This window comes from Balaenoptera borealis, assembly GCF_965194805.1.
Source record: "Balaenoptera borealis genome assembly, chromosome: 9".
Classification (NCBI taxonomy): domain Eukaryota; kingdom Metazoa; phylum Chordata; class Mammalia; order Artiodactyla; family Balaenopteridae; genus Balaenoptera; species Balaenoptera borealis.
The window spans coordinates 66,653,382-66,678,206 of record NC_138873.1 but is presented as its reverse complement, the minus strand read 5'-3'; the positions used below and the strand labels follow the sequence as shown (position 1 = coordinate 66,678,206).

Here is a 24,825-nt window from a genome sequence, read left to right as displayed (position 1 = left end):
AAATCTCTCTGGTAATTTTTGATAATTATTACATAATTATTTGTATTTTCAATTCTTTCTTAGTTTTTTAAAGATATTGAATATACTTAGTTTATAGTTTGTATTTGATAAATGCTATATTTGTATATATTTTATACCTGGTTTTGTGGATTGTTGTTTCTACTGACTCTTGCTCATGGTATCTTGTTTAATCATATATTTGGTTGTATATTTATTTACTTTCTGAGAGCTTCTGTTTACTGGAAATTTATCTGTTGGGAATTATTTGAAAACTGCATTTTTGTTACTTTCTTCCTGAGGGAAGTTTTTACTTGTCAGCTGCTACTACCAAAATATGTCTGTTTTTAGTTAAAATATTAACTTGTGTTTTATTTCTTTGGACCTAGTAAACAGAATGACTATGATGACCAGTAATTCTCAGCTGCGGGTAATTTTGCCTTCACAGGATTCATTTGGCAAAATCCAAGACTTTTTGGTTATTATAACTGGTTGGGGGGAAGGTGCCACTGACACCTAGTGGGTAGAGACCAGGGATGCTCCAAATATTCTATAATGCACAGGACAGTTACAACAAAGAATTATGTGCCTCAAAATGTCACTAGTCACTAATCAGAGGCTGAGAACCTGTTCTAGGTCAAATAGGACTTGGAGGTGCCTCAAGGCAGCCAATGGCTTCAGCTAACTGCCCTGGACTCTTATTTCTGCTTTGTCTTTGGGATTTTCTTAATTTCTGGAAAGTTTATCCATGCTCTTAAAAGGACTTAATTATTTTAATCACTTTAAAACTTTTAGTATTGAGATTATCTTGTCTGTTACTTTGCTTGACCTACTTCTCTCCTCTTTCTTTAATGGCTACAGAGTGTTTTGTTGACAGTCTGTGTGATATTTTATTTGATTAGGCTTCAGTTATGGACCTTAAGGTAGTTTTAAATCAATTACAAACAATGGTCCAGTGAATGTCATGTTGTATATATGAGAATAATTCAGAATATATGCCTAAGAGTATAAATGCTGGGTATGTACATTTTAAATTTTGATAAATACTGCCATATTCTTCACATAGGATTTATGAGTTTACCCTCCCTCTGGCATTATATGTAACTATTCCTTACACAGGTTTAAATGCAAATTGATTGAAAAGTGGACCTCATGATACACAGATATAAAAAGGATGAATCTTCATATAGCTATCAGTCATACTCAACAATTATCAGGATTTTGCCACCTTTGTTTCAGTGATCTCCCTGCTCTTGTTTATTTTTTTTTGTTTTCCTTTTTTCTTTTTTCTTTTTTTCAATGCTGAAGTATTTAAAAAAGATTCAAACATCATTTTATTTCATTCTATACTTCAACAAGCATCTCCATAACATGTGGATATTTTATTGTATAACCACAATGCCATAATCATGACTGATGAATATTTATTGCTCCATATCATCTAATAAAAAGTAATTTCTTTTTATTAGCTGGTATTTCCCCAACTGTGAGAAAAAGTTGCCCGTTTATAATTGGTTTGTTATTCGATTTATACAAGGTCCACCCATTACATTTGGTTTTGATGTCTCCTAACTCTCTTTCAAATTAGTACAGTACCCTTTCCTTTTGACCCACTGACATTGGCTTATAGAAAGTGGATCATCTGTCCTATGCAGAGTCCTACATTCTGGATTTGTCTGCTTGCTTTCTTTTGCTGTTCATCTGGTTTTTTCCTGTAGAGAAAAATTAACACACAGCATAAAATTACACTTGGGCTCAACAGGTTGGCAGTGCTTCATATTGCATCAAAATAAGAAGCATACAAAGCTGCTTTGGCCACTTTCTGTGATGATCAGACTGCTGACCAGTGGACTCAGCTCATCACAGCCTGATCCCTCCTTTGTAAAGTTTCTCATTCACATTTAATCCAACAACTTCATCCATGTGATATTGCTTGAATAATTTATTTTATGATGAATTGCAGAATGGTGGTTTTAAAAATTCTACCTTTCCTTCCCCAAGTTCTAGTTAGAATCCTTCAATAAAGAATAACTTTCCCCACCAATTAGGGCTAATTAATTTCCCTGAGGTACACTTCGTAGAAGAAGGTCAGAACGAATTAATTCCTTTTAACTGCCTATGTTCAGACTAAGAATTTGCAGCCCTACTTATTTCTAGTGGTGTTCTATTCGTGTTGTTTAAATTTTAGGTTTTCTCTCTCCCTCTTTTTTTTTTTTTGGCCACGCCCCGCAGCTTGTGGCATCTTAGTTCCCTGTGCCCTCGGCAGTGAAAGTACAGAATCCTAACCACTGGACTGCCAGGGAATTCCCTCTCCCTCTCTCAATGAGGGGGCTGTCAATAAAAACTCTTGAGGTTTTATATTTTATGTGCTTCGATCATTTGCATTCATTACTGTCTTTCAAGCTCAGATCATTACATATTGGCCAATGGTAGTCCCTTCAGATTGGCCCCATGTCTCCTTGCCACGGCCCATTTAGTCCTTGATGGTTTCATTGCTTCCTGGCACAGCCAGGTGTCCCAGGTACGTCTTGTATATTTTCTGCCCCAGACCTGAAGTCAGCTATTAGTCGTTGCAATTTTTATTTTATTTCTCATGTTGAAAGACTAGCACATTTTCATAGGCGAGTCATTTGTATCTTTTTTCTAAACTGAATATTTGCCTATGTTTTCCCTAAAGGGTTGTTGGTATTTTTCTAATTGATTTATAGGAATTTTTTTTAATAGTAGAAAATTAGTCTTTGTGACATGAATTACAAATATTAGCCATATTTGCTTTTGTCATTTGACCATTTAGGGTCCTTTTATACCTTATACTTTTTGACTATAGTAAAATTTATCAGTTTTTTTCCTTTTATAGCATCTGGTTTTTAAGTCTTATTTAGCAAATTCTTTCCCAATCATGGATTATTAAAAAAAATGTTTTCTCTAAATATTTTGGAGGTTTACTGTTTTAATTTTTTAATAATCTTTGGTCACCTGGAATTTATTTTTGTTTAAGGTGTGAGACATGGGTCCAATTTATTTTTTCTCATATGGCTAGAAAGTTACCTCTATACCATTTATATTCAATCTATCTTTTCCTCGCTGATTTGAAATATTCAAATTTATTGCCGAAATCTGTTGTGGAATTTGTATTCTGATCCACTGATTTGTCCCATTCATGTAGCAGCAGTAGATACTTTATAATATGTTTTATTACCTAATAGTTCTAGATTCCTTTCTACATTATTTTTGCAGAATTTCCATGGAGAATTTTGCTTATTAATTTTTCCATTTCAGTATCCCTATTTGCAAAGGAAATGCATTGGCATTTTTGTTGAGATTTTGTTGAATTTATAGGTTAACCAGAGAAGAACTGATATCTTTGGGATGTTGTCATCTTATCTAAAACAATATGTGACTTTCCACTCTCCAATTATTCAAGCTTTTTCTGCCACTTGTTAGTACTTTAGAAATTTCACCATGTGGAGCATATAGAAGTTTCACTTGTTTTGGGGTATTAGTTATAGTGTGGACTCAGCTGCTATTATAAACAAACAAGTAAAGAAACAAACAAAACAACAAGATAAATTTTTTTTTATGTAACATTTCAGAGCTCAATGAGATCATTCAGAGACCCAGATTGCTTCTCTCTTATTGTTCCACTATCCTATAGAGTGTTACTTTTGTTCTTGTGGCTAAAGTCAGTTTACTAGCATTATATCCATCTTTAAGACTACTGGAGAGGAAAGAAAAAGGTTTAGAGTCTTTAAGGAGATGATCATATTATTTTTGCTCACTCTTATTGGCCCCCAAAATAGGTATATAGTGCACTTAGCTGAAAGAAATTCTTGGTCATGGCATGTCCAGGTGGACAAACTTGTATACAACAAAACTCAGGGAGTTCTATTATTCACATAGAAGGGGAGAGTGAATATGGGGGAGATAATTGGTTGTCTTTGTAAATTTCATCTTTTTAGTTGCTATGAAAATAGTTTCTTTTCTTCTAATATGTCTTCTAAATGATTGTTGTTTTAAATATGAAGGTTATATTCTGCCAGTTGTTTTTTGCCAAGCCACCTCCTCATGGAATTATTTTATATTTTACAATAGAGTTGATTTTCTTGAATTATCCTGATTAAGACTATCATCTGTAAATAATTGTGATTTTGTATACTCCTTTATAATTCTTATCCCTCTTATGTGTTTATATTATCTAATTGCTTTGGCCAGTAACTCCAGACCAATTTTAAACATAGTGGAAATAAAAGATATCCATATTGTGTTTCTGACTTTAATGGAAAAGATTTCAGTGTTTCCCTATAAAACATGATGTTTGCTTTTAGGTCAAATCTGATATTATCATACTAAGATATGTATTATATTATTAGAAAATATATAGCTATACCTATTTTATTAAGAATTTTGGTCTTATCAAAGACCTGTGTTGAATTTTAGTAGATGACTCTTAGGCTTCCATAAAGGTAATAGTATAAGTTTTCACTTTAAATCTGTTATTAAGGAAAATAAATTTAACGCTGAACTTCCTTGTATTCCTAAAATAAACCGCACCTTACTATGGAAAATTATTTTTTATTCCCTGTTCTATTGTTTATTAACATTTTATTTAGTATTTGGCAACCAAACCTGGAAGCGAGGATGATTTGAAAATTCTTTAATTCTTTTCTTCTAAAAAGATCTTGGAAGTTTTCATTATTTTCTATGCCCTGGATCACTTTAAATCACATTAGAGTTATCTGTTCCTCTGGTCTTTCCTTTGAATCTGTCTGGGCCCAGTACAATGGGGATGTGTTGGGCTTTAGTAATGTTTTCTATTTCTGCAGAGACTTTCTCTTCTGTGATATTTTTCTAACTTACGTTTTCCAAGAAATAATCTTTTTTATCCTGGTTTGTAAATTTATTTATAACAACTAAGCACATTAATATTTTAAGATTCTTTTATTTTCTTGTGTCTAGGGTTATTTTTGTATAATTATTTTCTATTTTGCATATTTATGTTTTCTCACTTTTTTTTCACTAGATATTTAGTGTCAGTTTACTCTGCATATGTGTGTGTGTGTTTACAGTCAGCTCTTGGATTTATTTATTAGCTTTTGTCATTTTTTGGAGTCACTTTGTTTTGGGTATTTCTCTCAAATGTAGCATGTAATTGAGATTTGCTTTCTAGTCTGATCTGTGAGTCTATTTTAATGAGTGAGTTGATCTCATTTACATTTTTATATGAAGTATATATGTTCTGCCTTAGGTTTGTTGTCATATTTTTATGTTATGCTTTCTGAATAATGACAGAACTCATTTCTGTTCATTTTTTCCTTTTTTCAGTGTTTATATTCATAACTTCAAATAAATGTATAGCTTTTGATTTATCAACTTATTATTTGATTTACCAACTAAAACATCTTGACCTCCCCCAGCTCTAAAAGTCGTAGTTTTCCCTTTGCCTTCCCATTTCTGCTTTGTCAAGATATATTACATTTTTATTCTCTTCTCCAACCACAATTCTCACATTTGATTTGATCTTAGTATTACTCTTAAATTGATTCAGTGCTCACTGCCAGACATTTTGACATAGTTTTTCCACTTATGTGGATAAAACAAAGTTTTATCACTTTGTTGGTTGAAATTTATTTTCTATTTAATTTCATTTTCAAAAGCATGTTTGTAAATACTTGTGTCTTTTCATTTTATTTGAAAAACTATTTGCCTAGGAATATAATAATGAAACCTTCTTTTTTGAATATGTCGCAGAAATTGCCCACTCTCTTTTAGTGCTGTTAGGGAAAATCTAATACAAGTCTTTTTTTTTTTTTTACATTTTATACATGTGTTGATATTTTTTTTCTGTCTGACAAGGGATTTTCCCATCTTTGAAATCCAGTAATTTTATTAAGATGCGTGTTTGAGTTGATTGTTCTAAATCAGTTTTTCTTTTTTCTGGGTTGCAGTGTGCCTTTACGTTTTATAGATTCTGATACTTTTTATTTCTGAAAAGTTTCTTGATTATATCCTGAAGTATTTACTTTGTTCTGCTAGTTTGCTTCTCTTACTTACCAACACCTATTACTTGTAAACACAAGTGCTCTTTACCCATCTTCTATAATTTTCATCCCAAATCCCCTTTGACTCTTTATCTTCACTTCACTTTGTTTGCTGCTTCAGTCAGGTCCTCTTATCCTCCTTACAGCACTTCGCCAATTTCGAGTCTTCTTTGTGTTGCTTCTAGTCAGATATTCTTGTTACAGTTGTCCACACTGTTCCCTCACCCCAACAGACTTCATCTTCTTCTGCAGTATTAAAATTTCTTCTCTGATTACTTATATTTCTTCTCTGTGCTCTTTTATAAAGCAAACTGTTTCATTAAGTTTTGAAAATTTAGGGTGATGTCTTTTTCATTTGCTCGTTACTACATTTCTGTTTTTTGTTTTAGTTTTTTGGTGAGCATGTTTCATCTTCCATCTGTATCCCCAAATGCTCCCTCATCTTTTTCCTTGTGGCATGGTTGTATAGGTCCTTTTTGCTGGTTCCTCTTATGTTATTTCTTATTTTTGACTGTGGTAAGTGTTTTTCTTTCATTTGTTGTAGGAAGTTCATGTTGGAGGGGGGTCAGGGATAGCTGAAATTCTCTTTATGACTGGTGTGTTTGTCCGTGTGTGTGTGTGTGTGTGTGTGTGTGTGTGTGTGTGTGTGTGAAGGAGACAGAGAGACAGAGAGAGACAGAGAGATTTGGTACTCACTCTGGGTCTGTTCACATTGCCACATCTTTCCTCTTCTACCTCTACTGCCCCCACCCTGCCCCCAGGCTGAGCTAGCCCCACTCTCCATGTTCTCAAGACTTTGTGCCAAACGGGGTCAGGTGAAGCACTGCTTCTAATCCCCCAAATCTGTTCCATTGTTGCAAATAAGTTATTGGTTTTTGTTTGTTTGCTTTGTATTGTTTTAAACTTCAGGGTGTTGCAGCTCTCTTAGAAGCTTTGTACTTGGCCATTTTTTCCTGATATCTGTAGCCACAAACATCCTCTCTCCTGGTCTTCCCACACCCTTCTTTGAACTTCAGTGCTTTTGTTAGAGCCTCCACCTATTTTGTGATCCAGAGCTTCAGGCATCTCAGTTTCACTGGGGACAGTGTTTGTATTTTCCTCTCTTCTTCCCCTTGCTGCTTTAATATGAGTTCCCAGAGCAGAATGGAGCAAATCTAACTTTACGCACTTATTTTAAAATCATACTCCTACTTAAAAATTGTGCTTATTTTTAAAAACGTTTCTCAGATATGGGAATGTTTTCTTTAGTTCCCCCTTAAGTAGACATGGGGAATCCTTGAAACTATTGTCCTCTTAGCTTTTTCTTCTTTCGGCTACTTAATTATAGTTTACTTGGCTGTTCCTCATGGTGACAAATTAAAAATTCCAAAGGTTTTGATCTTACTATGGAAGCAGTTATACGTTTATGGCACATATTTAGAGTTCAAAAATGTTAGTTTAATTGGAATCTCATTACAGTTTCTTGTTTTAATTCCTAAAGAAAAAACTGAACTAGAATATAAATTAAAACTTAAAACTACTTTCTCACTAAAAGCTATGTGTTCTGAGATTTTGCACTGAGTTTTAATGATAGAAACATGATGGATGTTTCTTTGTATGTGAAATACTATGCATTGAGTGAGAGAGAATGTGAATTACTAAAATTTACCTGAAGAGAAAAATACATCTAGAGATCTGTATAGTAAATCATGAAAAATATTAATTTTGGAGTCTTTCATTTACTTAAAAAATATAGTGTGCTTCTACTAGCACTTGTTAAATCTTGAATCAGAATCATGTGGCCCTATTATTTTCTCTAAAGACAAGACACAGTTTAAATTGGATACTTCTTTCTGGTTCATGCTTTAGTATGAAGCAGTGGGAAATAAAACATGCTGTAGTGAAGTAACGAGACAGCATTATATTGATTATATTAGATACATATGATCATAACTTTATAGTCATATCTCATAATAGTGTTCAAATTGAACTAACGTCTTAAAAACTATCTTTTCTGCAAGTTCCTATGTTTGTTTTCTTCACTTGTCTTTTCTCTGCCTAAGTTTGTTCTTGAATAACTTTTTTCTGTTTTTACTGGGTTTTTCTTCGAGTGACATCTTGGATGTTAAATTCCCAGTGGGCAGGAACCATATCTATGTTGTACCTTGCCTGATGCTGTTTAAATAAATGTTTTGTGATGGTGATAATCTGTTGCCTTCTGCCCCTTCTCTTTGTTCCATTTTTTTTCTCTTTTTTACACCTACATATAGTCTTTGCTAGACTTCTGTGCTGTTCTATCTCGGTGTGCTGCTGGCTATGGGATTTTTCTAAAGCGATGGTTCTATTTTCAGGGAGAAAAAAAGGTTAGCAATTCATCTGATACATTTTCAAACAACATCTCTTTGGCTGCCTGGAGTAATCCGGAGAAGTATGAAAGTTCCAGTATCATTCAAATCTCTTCATTTGGACAGTTACCATGATCGCATTATTCTGAGGGCAAATGGACTGCTTTCCTCCTGGTGTCCTTTGTGAAGGCAGGAGCCTTGGAGCTATCTGGGCCAGAGAGCTACCTCATTTATAATTTAAGTCCTGGAAAGTACGATCCACATCCATGGTACTATACAAATAAAAAATAAAGAATGCCACTAGACAGCACAAATAATCAACTGTTATCAACCATGAAACTCTGAAGCGGTGAGGGAGAGGATGAGAAGTAAAATCTAATAAAAAATTAGGTGTAAACTGTTCCATGAAAGTCGTTTTTTATTACAAAAACAATAACACCTTTCCATCAACTTTGTACAACAATTTTAATAACCTTTCGTGAATGTTAGTAAGTCATATTGACCCTTAAGGCCCCTGGATGGCTAGAAATAAACATGCACAGATTAACCATGTTGCTGCTCTTCAGCTCTGTTGTGCAAACAATTATATACAAGGTCAGACCAGGGCACCGTTGATATTGTTTGCCAACCAATTTATTCCTAAGACCCCTGACCCCATTTTGATGTGGGCATTCAAAAGAACACTCCATGTGGTGTTGCTAGCTGCAGCCACCAAAAATTGGGAAGTTGGCTTTTTTTTTTTCAACAACAGGGGGTTGGAAATTCTGTTAGAAACTCATTTAATTCAGCTGAAATTTCATGCCACATTTTAAAACTTCTGATTCAGCCAGAATACTTTTATTTGTCATGTAACTGTAATGTGTCAGATCTGGTATGAAACTGCATGAAAGAGCTAAAAATGGACCTGGTAAATTAATTTTTAAAAAAATTTATAGTGACCTCAACTAACTTCCCAATTGCTTTCCACCCTATTTACTTATTTATTTTCAGCAATGCGCCTTTTGTCAGATTTCAGATACCGTTGATGGCTTTTTCTAAGTATTATTTAATTCAAAAGTTTAATCTTTTCATTTCAAAACACATCATTTTAAATGGAAGTGGAACACTTTGGAACTGACTGGATTGTACAAAAATAAGTAAATTCATATGGTAGTTCGTTTGAGTTATGGATACCTTGTTCCGGAAGCAGGAAATGACCTGAAAGGTGAATATAAAGAAGAGAGAATGAATCATAGGAAAAAAATTTAATCTAATGTACTTTAAAACCAATTATATTTTTAATACCATCTATCCTCAGTAGGCCCTCAAGAGGCGTACACATATTGCTAGAGCTGTCATTAGGATTTCAGGAATGACTTTAAATCTTTCTGTGGCAAATATTTCCAATCATTTGTAAATTTAATTATCAAGTTATCAAGCACCTGGATTTGATTAACATGTTTGCAAACATGATTATGCACCAGAAACAGCATCTCTACTTTCTCCCTCAGATATTCCTTTAATCTCTTCATGGTGCAAGGCTTGTCTAGGCTCAAATTAAGAATCTGTATTGGAAGCCACAGATGCAATATCTTTATATTACAGTATGAGAAAAGGTGAGGTTTGTTCTCAATTCCCCTTGCTGTTTTCTACCTTTGTAAATTATTGAAGGCAACACATTCTCTCAACTTATATTTTACGTGTCTCAAATGGTATCATAAAGAGTGTATGCACAGACATATATTCCTGTATTAGCCAGAAAAATGATGCTGCTACTTAAGTTCTGTTTAATGAATTTCTAAAGCTCCCTGTTAATTTTATTTCATGGTAGCTTTGCATTTTTATGGAATTTTGCATGCACAAGTTGTAATTGCTAATATCCAAAATTAATATAAGTAAACTAGAAAGCTCGGCAGTGCTCTTTGCTTTATGATTCATCCATATAAAGACAGCATTGTCTACATTTTGTGTGTTTTCCTTGTATACCGTTACTGGCACATTCATATTAATTAATGTAAGATACTGGGTTTCTAGTCCATTAATTTATTATTATGCAATAACTATTAATAACATAATTCTTAATTCATTTCATTACTTACATGGTTTCTAAAGGTGCATATACCCTGGAGTATTGTGTCACATATCTTAACCAATTTTATTGTGTTTGACATTTTTTTTTAGTCTTAAACAGGGGAGGCTAGATTTATTTTTCTCTCCAGATAGTTCCCTGGAGATCCCATCTGGATCTAACCTTCTACCTGGGGTAACTGATGGGCCTCCATGGACTATCTAGGAGGTGGAAGATGTGAGATACAGATACTTATCAGTAGTAGGCTCTCTATTAAGAGGACAGCTTAGATCAAAAAGAAGTTCCAAGGGAACCATTAACAGAGCTGTTTCCTTCTGTCACTGGTCCCTAAGCATTTTGAAAGGAACTTAATGAAGAGATAGATACTTTATTTTTTTTTTCCCCCGAAGCCCTGAGATCATGATGCTAAGAGTAGGGAGGAGTGGGTGATAAGAGTGAATCTCCAAGTGTATGTGTCTGTAGGGGAGGGATTTTGAGGATACCACTGACAGTCCTTTGCTGCATTGCCCAGGGTAAGGTATGATGTGGTGTGTCACTGAGGATACTAGAAACTCATGTATACAGCTGTCTTTCCAAGAGAACTGAATAAAGTAATCCAGATCTCCTCTCTCATGTGGAAAATAAAGAACTCTGCTCCTCCAGTCTCACTCTTTAATTCAATTTCATTCAGATCATTTTAATTGACAAATATTTATTACCAGAGAAAGTTTATGAAGAAGCCAGCAAAGCAAATCAAAACAAAGCAAATCTATAGTTTTTATGGAACAGAAGTCCTTAGGAAAGGCACAGTGAAAGAGAGAACCTCAAAAATTTTGTAGAGAATGTCTACACAGAAAGTTGCCACTGGATTTCACCTTCCCCAAGAGATCATTTCAGTATCTTGCTGAGAATGGCTCCCCACAGGCCTCACCTCCCTATGCCCCAAAAAACCCCTGAGTCTGAGACTAAATCCAAAAGCTAGAATTTTCAGGGGAATTTTACTTAGAGAAGGATGTAACGGTGGTCTTACTCTCTGACATTTGTTTTACTGAACAAAACCTTTTCCCTTGTTTTGAATTTGCCCACAGATGCCACCCCCTGGATCAATCACCGTCCTTGGTTTCACAGCTAGCAAGTAAGTCTTTTCCTATCTCTCTCCATTGCCATGGCCCAGCTCGAGTTTAGCAGCCTAGATGCTTACTTTCCATGGAGGGGTGTTGAGTATCATTCTTTGGATCTCTGGTTTCTGGAACTACTCTCTGTCAGGTAGCCCCAAACTGCCAGGCAGATACTTTCTACAAGAATCCAGAGTACCATAAAGTACACGAAAGAGTTTCACTTCTAAGAATCTCCTTGAAAGTTGTGACAACCCAGAGGCAGTCAGTCCAAGGTAGAAGTTAAGAGTAGCAATCTGCTCTCATATGTAAAATGGGGATAATATCGATAATTCAACCTACCTCATAGAGCTGTTGTAGTATTAATGTACTTGTACGTATAGAGTGAGGCGTGGGATGCTGAGGCAATTGCAGTTCTCACGTGGATGAGGAAACCCTCGAGATCCTTAAGTTTCATGCCCTTATCCCACCACCCACAGACTGCTACCCAAACAAAGCACATCAGCCAGATAGATGAGAGACACTGCTGGTAACATGACCTGTCCCTCTATCTTGTTACAACATAATTTATACATAAAAATTCACTGTAACTCTCCAGCTAGGACTTCATAGTTTGCAGTTTCTATGTCTCATACTTCCTCTGGCTCATTGATGTTCTGACATCACCAGTACTTGGGAAGTTTCAGCCACTTAGACTGACTCTTAGGCTACCTTCTGGATCATCAGGAGTCATACAAGAATTGTGTTCATTTGCATAAGTCCTAGGGCAAGACAAGTATTTTGGCTCTCCTCTTATCACCCTTTTCCTGTCCTGGAAACTTAAGGATTATTTCTTAGAATTCTATGAGATATGTGAACCCTATGGCTCTCTGATTCTAGTTGGCCCCCTTTATGCTTTTTCACTGATATTTCCAATGCCATGAACTCCATCCAGCTCATTTTATTTCCACTCTGCTAGCCTAAATTGCTCTATACAGAAAATAGAAATATTTATTCCTATCAACTCCTATCAGTACTGGGGCCAACATCAATACTGAACCTCCAGTAAAAAAAAATATGCTTTAGGAACCACATTCTGCATCCAAAGTGAGTTAGAATTATCCATCAACCACATAAAGAAATCAAAGACTGTGAGGTCCAAAGGATGGCCCTTAGGGAAGATGGCTTAAACGACAGAAATTTTTTTTCTCATAGTTGTAGAGGCTGGAAGTCTGAGATTAGGGTGCTGATGGGGTTGGTTTCTGGTGAGAGATCTGTCCTTGGGTTACAGATGGCTGCCTTCTTGCTGTGCACTCACATGACCTCGTCTTTGTGTGAGCATGGAGAGAGAAAGAACAAGTTCTCTGGTGTCTCTTCTTATAAAGGCAGTAATCCTTTACTTCCTAAAGACCTCATCTAACCCTAATTACCTCCCAAAGGCCCCATTTGAAAATACCATCACTTTGGGGGTTAAGGTTTTAACATATGAATTTTGGGAGACACAAACATTCAGTCAATAACATACCACTCCCAACTCCTACAGTCAACTTGGCCTCAGAAGTAACAACTATCAATGTTTTATTTCTTTTCTGGTCAGGCATGAACCACTGGAATACTCTGGATTCACTGCTCGGGCTCCCCATATTTCTAGGGCACGGCTGAACAAATAGACAATCCTCTCTTCCCAGCACAGTGTTGGCTGTTTCTTCTTTGGGATAAACAGTAGTTCATCTCTTCCCCAGAGCTGAGCCTCTCTCACCAGGATGCCTCAGTGATAGAGCTGAATGAAAAGGTTTTCTATTTCACCCCAGGAAAATTTCTTGTTCCTCAGCCCCCTTTCATGTGCCCTGCAGTTATCACTCATTGGTTTCCCTGGTTCTTTCTTTTGTCTTCATGTCACAGAATCCTTGTCTGTTCCACCAGGTGGGAATTAACTCAATTATTTTTGTGGATGGCTGCCATGTTTCTCTTCTGTTTCCTACTGACTCTGTTATCTTCATTCATTCTTTTCCTTTTATGTCTAGACAAAAAAGTCATTTACGATTATTTATGGTCTCCAATTTTCCTGCTGGTCTTCTGTAATCCTCTTCCTCTTACACATTCTGATTATTTCACTCCTCTGCTTGAAGCTCATCAGAGGCATCCCAATACTCTCGGGATAAAATTCAAAATCCTCATCATAGCCCACAAGGTCCTGCAGGATCTGGCTCCTGCCGTCCTCTCTGACTGCATCTGTCACCATTCTTACCCTTCGTTCACTCTGCTTGAGCTACATGGTACTTCTCTCTGTGCCTTGGACAAGCCAAGATCTTCATGCTTCTGGCCCGTATCCTTACTGTTCTGACCTCCCCTAGCTCTTCTGATGGCTGGCTGATTCTATCCTGTCCTCAGTGAAACCTTCCCTAGCTCTCCTAACTAAGAAAGGTCTCTTTCAGTTACAGGTTCTCACATCTCCCTGATCACATCCTTTTAAACAATAATAACTACTTATACTTTCCTTACTTGCTTTTCTCCCCCATCAGAATGTGCTGGTAGGACAGGAGTTTTGTCTTCAGCGTTGCTGTGTCCTAGCACTTCCTGTAGTGACTGATACTATGGCAAATCTCCTAAGCAAGTGATTAAATCATTACAGCACTGTTACATTTCACAAAGTTAAAGTTTGTTTTCTTATGACCTTTATCAGGAAGACCTAGTTTGACCCTCTGGGATCTTATAGAACACATCGAATCTGCCTTTTACTTGACAATTGATTAAATATTATAGGATTTTCTTGGTCTCTATGCACCTTCTTTTCCATAGATTTAACATCTTCGTTATTATCTCAACTATTCTTCAGGTAAAATGTGTTTATGACCTTTCAACACTCTGTTCACTCTGTATTGGATTTATGTTAATACTGTAAAAGGTTTCCCTTTTGACATTTGGTCCATCACCACAGCTGGACCACCCATTTCAATAACCTCAAAAGGACAAAAGAGCAGTGTAGGTGTTGAGAAATGGCTGCAGTAAAGTAGGACCAGGTCTCCCCAGACACACTTATGGGCTCCTTCCTGGAAATAGTTAGCCATATCCCTCCTTAATCATAAACGTATTTACTATGTTCAATGGGGTAAGAGGAAAATGCAAGAACACCCTTCTCCCTCCCCTAGGGCCACTTCTAATCACCCTCTTTAAGCCTTCTCACAATGGAGGGGAAATTTTTCAATCTGCCTGCTCAGCACTAAGACATTATTTAGTCTGCAGTTATTAGTGGATACAGTCTTTGTACTTTAAAAAGCACAAAGTTCACCCTCTCTTGAACTCTTTTCTTCTACCCATGTAGACACCTCCTCTACATCTCTGAGGTCTTGTTCCTTTTCTCTTCTCTCTCTGGCTGCATGTGGCGGTATTGTTGACCTGTATTCTTGGGACCCAGTGAACCATCGCTTTATGTTCGGTGGAGGGGCAGATGGGTCCATGTGGATCTCAATCCTCCTTGTCCTTCTCCTGACCTCTGCATTTGAGTAGAGGACACCTACATGGCCATTACTAAGTCCCTCAAACAAAAATAGCCCATGAGTTCAGTGTGCTAAAGTCTTTTTTTAATTGTTAATCCTGATTATTTTATGTAAGATATAACTGACATTCTAGTTATATATGATTTTCACATTTTATCAATATCCTTAACAAAATTTGTTCAACAGAATAGAATTTACTGCAGAACTTTCTTTGCCATTAGACTCACCTGGTGTACCTACATTTCTAACACATATCTCTATGCCACATGCTTTGCTAAATCAAATTTGCTGTGTGAAGACCATTCCTCATGTCTATTTATCTTCAGACTAGACCAAAGTCTTTGTATTGAATGCACCATCCATGGTGAACCTATTCATTTTAGTATTGATTCACCTTCTTACAAATCCATAATATATAGACTGTATCAAATACATTATACAACAGTCCCTTAGCTATTTGGAATCAATTTGAGAGTCTTAGAGTATATCCTCACAGTCCTTTCTGATAATGAGATCTAATATATCATCTTCTCCTGACTGTTAGGATAGAAAACTCTGAAGCAAATTTGAGGTTCAGCCCCTCAATGTCTGTTCACCAGATTTGATAGGAAATTTATTTGGTTCCTCTTATTGTTCTCAGTTCTATATTTTATTATCAATGAAATAATGTTGTCAATGGTCTCAAATCTATTTTGGACAGAGAAAGGGATAAATGAATAGTATGTATGTGTGCATGTGTGTGTATCTAAAAAAATAACAATTAGCTGCTAATTCTGGAAACTTTGAATGACAGTATAGTTCTGTCAATACTAAATCTAAAAAATCTGAATGCACTATCTCTAGGGTATTTGCCTGAACTAAATAATAAAACACCCTCTAAAATTACTTTATCATTGCACCCTTTTAGGAGAAATGGAAGTTTTGTTAATAAATTTAGAAGAAAATTGATATAAGTGTATATTTTAAACAGTGGTGCCAATATATTGACTATTTAATCATCAGCCTCCATATTCTTTGCCTTTACTTACAGATCATTGGTAGATTACGCTTCCCACCCACACTAACTGTTATTCTGTTGCCTACTCTCATTCTTTTATTTTTTTTTAACATCTTTATTGGAGTATAATTGCTTTACAATGGTGTGTTAGTTTCTGCTTTATAACAAAGTGAATCAGCTATACATATACATATATCCCCATATCCCCTCCCTCTTGCATCTCCCTCCCACCCTCCCTATCCCACCCCTCTAGGTGGACACAAAGCACGGAGCTGATCTCCCTGTGCTATGCAGCTGCTTCCCACTAGCTATCTATTTTACATTTGGTAGTGTATATATGTCAATGCCACTCTTTTACTTCATCCCAGCTTACCCTCCCCCCTCCCCGTGTCCTCAAGTCCATTCTCTACGTCTGTGTCTTTATTCCTGTCCTGTCCCTAGGTTCTTCAGAACCATCTTCTTTTCTTTTAGATTCCATATATATGTGTTAGCATACGGTATTTGTTTTTCTCTTTCTGACTTACTTCACTCTGTATGACAGACTCTAGGTCCATCCATCTCACTACAAATAACTCAATTTCGTTTCTTTTTATGGCTGAGTAATATTCCATTGTATATATGTGCCACATCTTTTAGTCTCATTCTTGAAGTGGTGATATTTTGGGATATGGAGGAAAAGGTTAAGTAGGAATATCTCAAATTCTATTGTCAGTTTATGGAGACTTAAGAATTGAAAATTTCTATACATTATCTTCTTTCTTAATTCTGTGCTGAACAACCAACAAACATTTCTGAGCACCTATCATGTACCAGGCATAGTTTTAGGCTCAGAAGTTATGTAGGTAAGACAGAGTTGTAGATAGACAAATCAAATTTATCTTTGCCTCTTATTTTAAAAAATGGATAAATTTTATGTTAGGTAATGTCTCCCTGCTATTTGAGAGTGGCTCAAGTCCCCAGTACCAAACATGTAAATAATTACATGTTTCTAGGAAATTTCCCAGTGAGCTTGTGTTTTCATGGTTACCACTACTCTGTTTCCGTATGTGATTTTATGTTTCCCTCTAATGTGGATGTGAAATTCAGCCCCTTCCACAATTTCCACATTTCCACTAATCATACTCCTCATACCTAAAACACACACACATACACGCATGAATATACACATGCAGAGTAGATATTTCTGAACATTTATTTGTGGGGAACCGGATGAAAGCTATATCGTAGCAATATAAACAACTTCAAATTGAACAATAAGCATCTGTTCCTGTTGACTACCTCAAAACTTTGTGGCTGAAAATAAGATTTATTATTTTTCACAGTTCTGTGGGTTGACTGGGATCAGCTGGGAGGTTCATGCTTGGGGTCTTTCATGTGGTTGCAATGAGATATCAGCTAAGGTGTGTTATCTAGAGTCTCAACTGGACTGGATATTTAAGGTGGCTCACTCACCTGGCAAACCTTTGGTGCTGGCTGTTGTCTGGGAACATCTATGAGTGGCTCTCATATGGCTTGAACTTTTCACAGCTTGTGGCTAGGTTCTGAGAGGGAGTCTTCCAAGAGAGCATTGGAAGAGAACCAGGTGGAATCTGCCAATCCCTTTAAAAATCTAAGACTAGAGCTAGCATAGTGTCACTTTTGCCATGATCTATCCATCAAAGAACTGCAGGCCAACCTAGATTTAAGTGTGTGGAGGAATAAACTCTATATCTCAATGGTAGGAATGGATGACACACGCATATAGGGAGAGAAGGGCCATCACTGTTATTAGATGCCATTTGGCCACTGTACTGATTTCCTATTGCCGATGCAACAAATTACTGCAAACTTAGCAACTCAGTACAACACAGTGTATTATCTTACAGTTCTGGAGATCAGAAGTACAAAATGGGTCTCACTGGGCTAAGATGAAAGTGCTAGCAGAGCTGCATTCTTTTCTGGAAACTGTGAGAATCTGTTTTCTTGTCTTTTCTTGCTTCTAGAAGCTGCCTATATGTTTTGGCCAATGGCCCACTTCCATCTTCAAAGCCAGCAATGTCCAGTCAAGTCTTTCTCAAATGGTATCACTCTAACACTGACTCTACTACCACCCTCTTTCGTATTTAAGGGCCCTTATGATTATATTGGGCCTACCTGGATAATCAAGGATAATATCTCCATCTCAAGGTCAGCTGATTAGTGACCTTAATTCCATTTGCAACTTTAATCCCCTTTTACCATGTAATCTAACACTCATAGATTACTGGGATTAGGGTTTGGATATCTTTTTGGAGGGGAGGTGGGGGGCATTATTCTGCCTACCATAGCCACTCCCCTAACACATGGGGATTTCCTCTAGCAATCCCCTCCCCACAGTCTCCAGCCATCCCTTCTGTTCCCTCTCCCTTCTCTCCTCTCTCTCTCTCCCTCCCCCCACCCCCCCTCTGTCTCTCTCTTGCTGGAGGAAAACAAATTTGTTCCTGCTCTCAAGTTGTACTGCCTTGCATTGCTTTGGCCCTTGATGATATCTACACACTCAGTATTCACCTTTTACCTTAGAGGTTTATCAAGGTCTTTTCTCTACAGAGTTCCCATCTTAAGAAAAATTCTGGAACCAGTTTTTCAAATAATGCAGTTTTAATGTAATTGCATATAGTAACATTTCTTCTGGTCTAACAAAGGTATCAGAAATCCATACAGATATCCCAAACCTGTTAGCATACTTATTCAGAAAATATAATCAATCAACTAATCCATCAAACAAACATGGAAAATACCTCAGATCTTCTAGGGCCATATTTTATTCCTTTTTGTATTATAGACATCTAACACTGTACTCATTTACTAATATCACATCATCATACTTATTACAATATCATATTTTAAAATTGGTATGTCTCACAATCAATGTTTGACAATAATTTGTCAAAATTTTTCCTATCATAGTGGTAAATAAAATAGTGTATCTGAAATCAAGCCTGGCTTAGATTCAGCAAAATATGGTAATAAATCTTTGGAGTCATAAAGGTTTATTAAGTATCCATTCTTCTAAATTTTTTTTCTTCAAAGAGTCTTCTAATAAATTTTAATTGGTGGCTATCTTTTTGCTTTGACTTTAAATTTAACTGAGTGTGATTTGGATTTATTGTTTTTTATATCATATCATATTGACCTGTGATCTTCTTCCCAAGACCTGCTTCACCCCTGCTTCAGTTGAATATTCCATTGCCGCCATTGCTGAGACCCAAAAGCTTGAGTTCATCTTTAATAATTTCTTTCTGCAGCATCCCACATCCAATTCTTTAGCAAATTCTGTTTGCTTTATCTACTAAATAGATCTAGAATCCAACCACTTGGAACTATTTCCACAGCTGGTATCCTGGGCTGAGCCACCATTCTCGATTTCTGTCACAACCTCTTTACCTTATATGACAGAGTGGCTGATGTTTTAGGACATTTGCACTGTGGTTCCCTCTGCCTTGAAGGATAGTTTTCCAGATCTCCACATGTGTAACTCCCTCGTATTCTTTAAATGTTATACAACTGTCAAATTCTCAAAAAGTCCTGCCCTGACCACTCTATTTAAAATTATACCCCCAAACATCCTCTCTTCTTACCCTGCTCTATTTTTTCTATAGTACTCACCTTCTAATGTACTAATAAAATAATTATTTTTTATGTTTATTGATCATTTATAGCCCTATCCTAGAAAGTAAGCTAAATCAGGGCAGAGGTTTATGTCTGCTTTGTTTAGGAAACATACTAAAAGCATGGGACAATGCTTGGCACATTTTTGGAACTCAACAAATATCTGTTAAATGAATGGGGTGAATGCTAAGAAGAATTATTGAAAATCAAACCTCTATCGCTTCCAACCAATATTTGGTGCAAAAATTCAACCCCTAAAATAACCCCCATATTTCTTAGGTGCTAGAAATTTTTTCCACCTGGGGAGCTAGTAACTTCATTTACCCAAGAATTCTGTTTTGCCAAAATAAAAATTTAAACACTGTAAGAAAATTTCTTTCCACTGGAATCTTCAAAGACTGTTTTGAAGAATGCTATGGACGGAATTGTTTCCCTCCAAATTCATATGTGAAAGCCCTAATTCCCAATGTGATGGTATTTGGAGAAAGAGTTTTTCAGGAGGTAATTAAGGTTAAATGAGGTCATAAGGATAGGGTGCTAATCTAATACAATTGGTGGCCTTATAAAAAGAAGAAGAAGAAAAGATTTCTTTCTTCTCTCTCTTTCTTTACTTGCACTCCCCTAGGAAAGGCCAGGTAAGGACACAGCTTCTGTTAGCCAGGAAGAGAATTCTCACCAAAACCTGACCATGTTGGAATCCTGATCTTGGATCTCAGCCCCCAAACTGTGAGAAAATAAATTTCTGTTTTCTAAGTCATGCAATTTATTGTATTTTGTTATGGCCACCTGAGCTGACTAGTATTAGGAATGATCTCTTTTGTTGCTAAACCATTGGCTCTAATTAATTCCTTCAAAATTCATATAAATCAAAGCCAATCTCATCTATAAGACTAAGGTGCTTTATTATCTCAGATGGACAGACCAATCATTTCATTAGACATTGTTTAGAAATACATGCTACATTTCCCTCAGTAGCCTAAATTACAGAGCTAGGATTTCTCAAAGTAATCTTTTGTATGAAGAATGATTTAGATTCAGACACAGTTATGTTAATCACTGACGTCCCTATTTCGTCTTATTGATGAAATTATCAGAATAGCTCAAGGATATTTCAGTGTTCATCAAATCATCATTAACATTGGCACGACAGGTAAGAGTCATCTGTGTGGCCAGATTGTAGAGACTCAATATTTTAATGTTTTAGTTGATTTATTATTTCTTATTATATAATATAGTATATATATTTGTAAACCTGTCGCTAAATACTGCTGCGAAAATCTTAACAGGCAGACATAGTCTCATAAAATATGATTTCAAATTGTATAAAACAAACAGCATCTTACCGCTGCTCTTTTCAAACCTTTTACTGAAACAACTTGGTAAACAATTCAGAGACCTGGGTCTGCTACTGCATGATCTTGGATCATGACTTTGGAAAAATGGATATAGACTGACATAATGTTTTTGTGCCAAATTAGAGCTGTGGCTTTAAAATTTCCACCATAGTTTGATGTAATAGGACATTGGATATACAAAGGATATTGGATAGGTAAAAATACCTAGTTATCCCAAAGAGATTAGCATTCTCCTTTAGCATTAGCATTCTCCTTAAAATTAGCATTCTCCTTTAGGCTGAGAGCTTACTTTATTTTTAACATTAGACCATATTGGTCAACATATAAACTTATTTAGCTATTCGGAGATATATTTTGCAGGTAAAATATTTTGGTGAGTGACAATCTGTGCTGAAAATACAAAGTAATATCAAAGACCTATGGCTGCTTCTTTACTTCTTTGAATGGAGGGGACAGTTGGATTAAACAAATCTAAAACATTTTCAGGCTCACATTATATTGTTGTATGCTGTATAGTGTAGAACTTTGAGGTCACAGTGACTCACTAGGAATGAAGTGTGAGAAAGTTAAACTATATATTTTATATAATGTATTGAACAACATGGGGGTTAGGGGTGCTAACCCTCCGTGCAGTTGAAAATCCAAGTATAACTATAGTCAGCCCTCCATATCCACAGTTCCTTCACATCTGTGGTTCCACATTCATGGATTCAACCAACTGTGAATCATGTGGTACTGTAGTACTTATTTATTGAAAAAAAAATCTGCTTATAAGTGGACCTGTGCAGTTCAAACTCATGTTGTTCAAGGGTCAACTGTATATTATATACTATGCATAAAAGCACATGCCCTCTGGCCTGAAGTGAATGGTGGTCATAGTGTATTTATAATTAGGCAGAAAACCAGATTAAAAAATATTGTGAATATTTAGATCTTATTTCAGTTAAAATATAAAATACTTATAATTATGTAATATAAGATGAATTCATAAACTTCAGGGAGAGCTATAATTTCACTTTACACATAGCTAACTGGGAATGTGTGTGTGTGTGTGTGTGTGTTGGGTTGATAATGGAAGTGTATATACCACAGCAAGTTCTCTTGGAGTGGCAGGATTTTGGGTGATTTGCATGTGTACATTATTTTACTTCTCAAATTTTGAACAATAAAGAGGTACTGCTTTCTCAATGTGATAAAATTATTTTTTTAAGTGTAAGCCATCTATGTTTTAAAATTTGTTCCTTAAACTTCTACAATAGAATGTTAATTTGCCTCTATTCTCATTTTAATCAACAAATATTGTCTTTCTCTATATTTTTAGACTATTAAAAGCAAGAGTGTCTAGACTATTTCATCAGACTTTTACAAAAATGCCTTTGCTGAGTGATGAAATGGTGTGCCCCCTGTTGATGTGAGAATTGTCCTCTTGCCATTTTATTTATGCCTTTGGTGAAAAAATGTACTTTTTTGATATTATCCATTGTAAGACTCTGTGTACTTTATACAAGGAGTATTGCCATAAATTCCTATAAGAGAACAGTTGCAAGAGCAGTTTTGACTCTGCAGATGAAAGTTCTACCCTTTTTGTTATCAGGGAAATAAAAATGATGTAATACTGCAGGTTTCCCACTTTGGCTACTGAAAAAATTAGTGCTAAGTCTTTGGTCCCCAGTATTCTCAAATGTAATTACTGGAAGAATTAGCTCTGCTACTTCTGGGTGGACTGAATTTATTTTATTTACTTATTTTATTTTTATTTTTTGCTAGTTCTTTTTAAAATTTTTTTAAAATTTTTATACAATTTTTTAAAGTTTACTTTCCATTTACAGTTATTACAGAATATCGGCTATATTCCCCGTGTTGTACAATACATCCTTGAGCCTGTCTTATACTCAATAGTTTGTACCTCCCAGTCCCCCGCTCCTATATTGCTCCCCCTCACTGATAAACACTAGTTTGTTCTCTATATCTGTGAGTCTGCTTCTTTTATGTTATATTCACTAGTTTGTTGTATTTTTAGATTCCACATATAAGTAATATCATACAATATTTATCTTTGTCTGACATTTCACTTAGCATAGTGGAATGAATTTATTTTAAATAGAAATGAGTTAGGTTGCATCATGTTTGAATATGTAAGTTATTTTACATACTTTCAGACATAGGGTAAAAATCTTATAAGATTCCTAATTAATGAAAAGAACATGTAGAAACATTTCATTCATTCCTTTATTTGTTCATGTTCCAAGGCATGGTTATGTGGGGATGCACCAAGGAGCCAAACAAAAAGGGTCTCTGCCCTTAGGAAGCTTACATTCTAAAGAAGGAGCTCTGATTGTCAGCAAGATGAATAAATAAATTATATAGTATGTTAGAATATGAAATGTGTTATAAAAAATGATTAAAGTAAGGTTAGAAGTATTAGAAGTCATTGAAAATGTTTAAGCCATAGTAGTAAAAGAGAAAATACTCTTCAAGAATCTCAGTTAATATTGAATAAAATTCTCATATGATTAAGCAAATGCTTTAACTTTTCTTTAAACTGTGTCAATTTGTCATTTTGGGAATGTGTTTTTATTGAGCAACTCTACGCCAAACAATGTACTAGGTTCTGGAGATATAATGGTAATAGGGCAGATAAGGTCTCTGTTCTCATGGAGTTCAAACATGCAGTGAAAGAGACAGGCAGACACAGCTGTAGGATAATGTGTGAAGGAAGACGTGACAGGGAAGTGCAGGATGCTTCGGGAGTGTGGAGGTAGGGTCTTTGACCTTGATTTTGGAAACGGGAAAGGCTTCCTTTGAGGAGCAGTTACACAGTGAGAGGCAGGTATGTGTTGGCCAGGGAAATAGTGGCAGTAGAGTTCCTGGAAGATGGAACTTTGTATCCAAAACCGCAGAGGTGAGGGAGGGAGGGACAAACACCCCAGGAACTTGGAGGCCTTCTGTGCATCTGGAGCAAGCGTCTGGGAAGAGTGGTGACTCCCCAGGAGAGAGCTAGGTTGGTGCCAGGTTAGCAAGGGGCTTTAAGCCACTTTAAAAAGTTTGAGCATATGCACATACAGCAATGGCAAACGATGGAGGGATTTATAGTGTAAGGTCTTTTTAAACAAACAGGGCTTGATGGCCACACAGAGGAAATCTCAGATAGTTTCCACAGACTTTCCAGTCACTCTTACGTAAAAGGTAGGGTTTTAGTAATATCAACCCTCTATCTCAAGCCCATGCTCCTCTCCAATTAGCATTCCTGAATCTACCTTCCTGGCCAAACGTCTTGTCAGAAATGATTATGCCCTTTCCCAACTCCTCACATCCTTCTTAGGCTTCAGCCTGATGAAATCTGGCATCTGCACCCACTTTCCCACTGAAATTCCCTCTCCATGGTCCTCAATGACCTCTCTGGCTTTAAACCTGGAGGGTCAGTCCTTAGTATTTATGTGGTCAATCAATAATGTTTGACATTTTCACCATCCCCTCCTTCTTGAAATGATCAGTGTGCTTGACAAAACTAATGGCCACATTTTTTTTTTTTTTGGGTTTTCTTCTCCATTTTTTAGCCATTCCTTGTCGGTTTCTTCTGTAAGTCAGTCAGTGTTTTCTTCTTCTGAACGTCTGTTACATTAATGTCACCCAGGACTCTCTCCGAGGACCATTTCCTTCTCACTCCTCACATTCTCCCTGGGCAGCTGCATACCGTGGCTTCACTTCCCATCTCTATACTGGTAATCTCAACACCTGTATCTCAGACAAGCATCATCTCCTCAGTTCCAGAATGCTTGAAATAGCTCCGGTGGAGAATTGGAGAGAGTGCTAACCAGAGAAATACAGCATAATATCTGGACCCTTTTG

The 24,825-nt window shown here is 36.2% G+C and overlaps 1 long non-coding RNA gene across 1 annotated transcript in view; it reads left to right on the top strand.

Annotated features, from left to right (window-relative positions):
- Positions 1–24,825, top strand: part of LOC309635098 — a 536,898-nt gene that overhangs the window by 391,704 nt on the left and 120,369 nt on the right. The window contains exon 5 of the long non-coding RNA XR_014248645.1: positions 11,495–24,825. This exon is cut by the window's right edge and continues 22,285 nt beyond it. This is a non-coding gene — a long non-coding RNA (uncharacterized lncRNA). The remainder of the gene's footprint in view (positions 1–11,494) is intronic.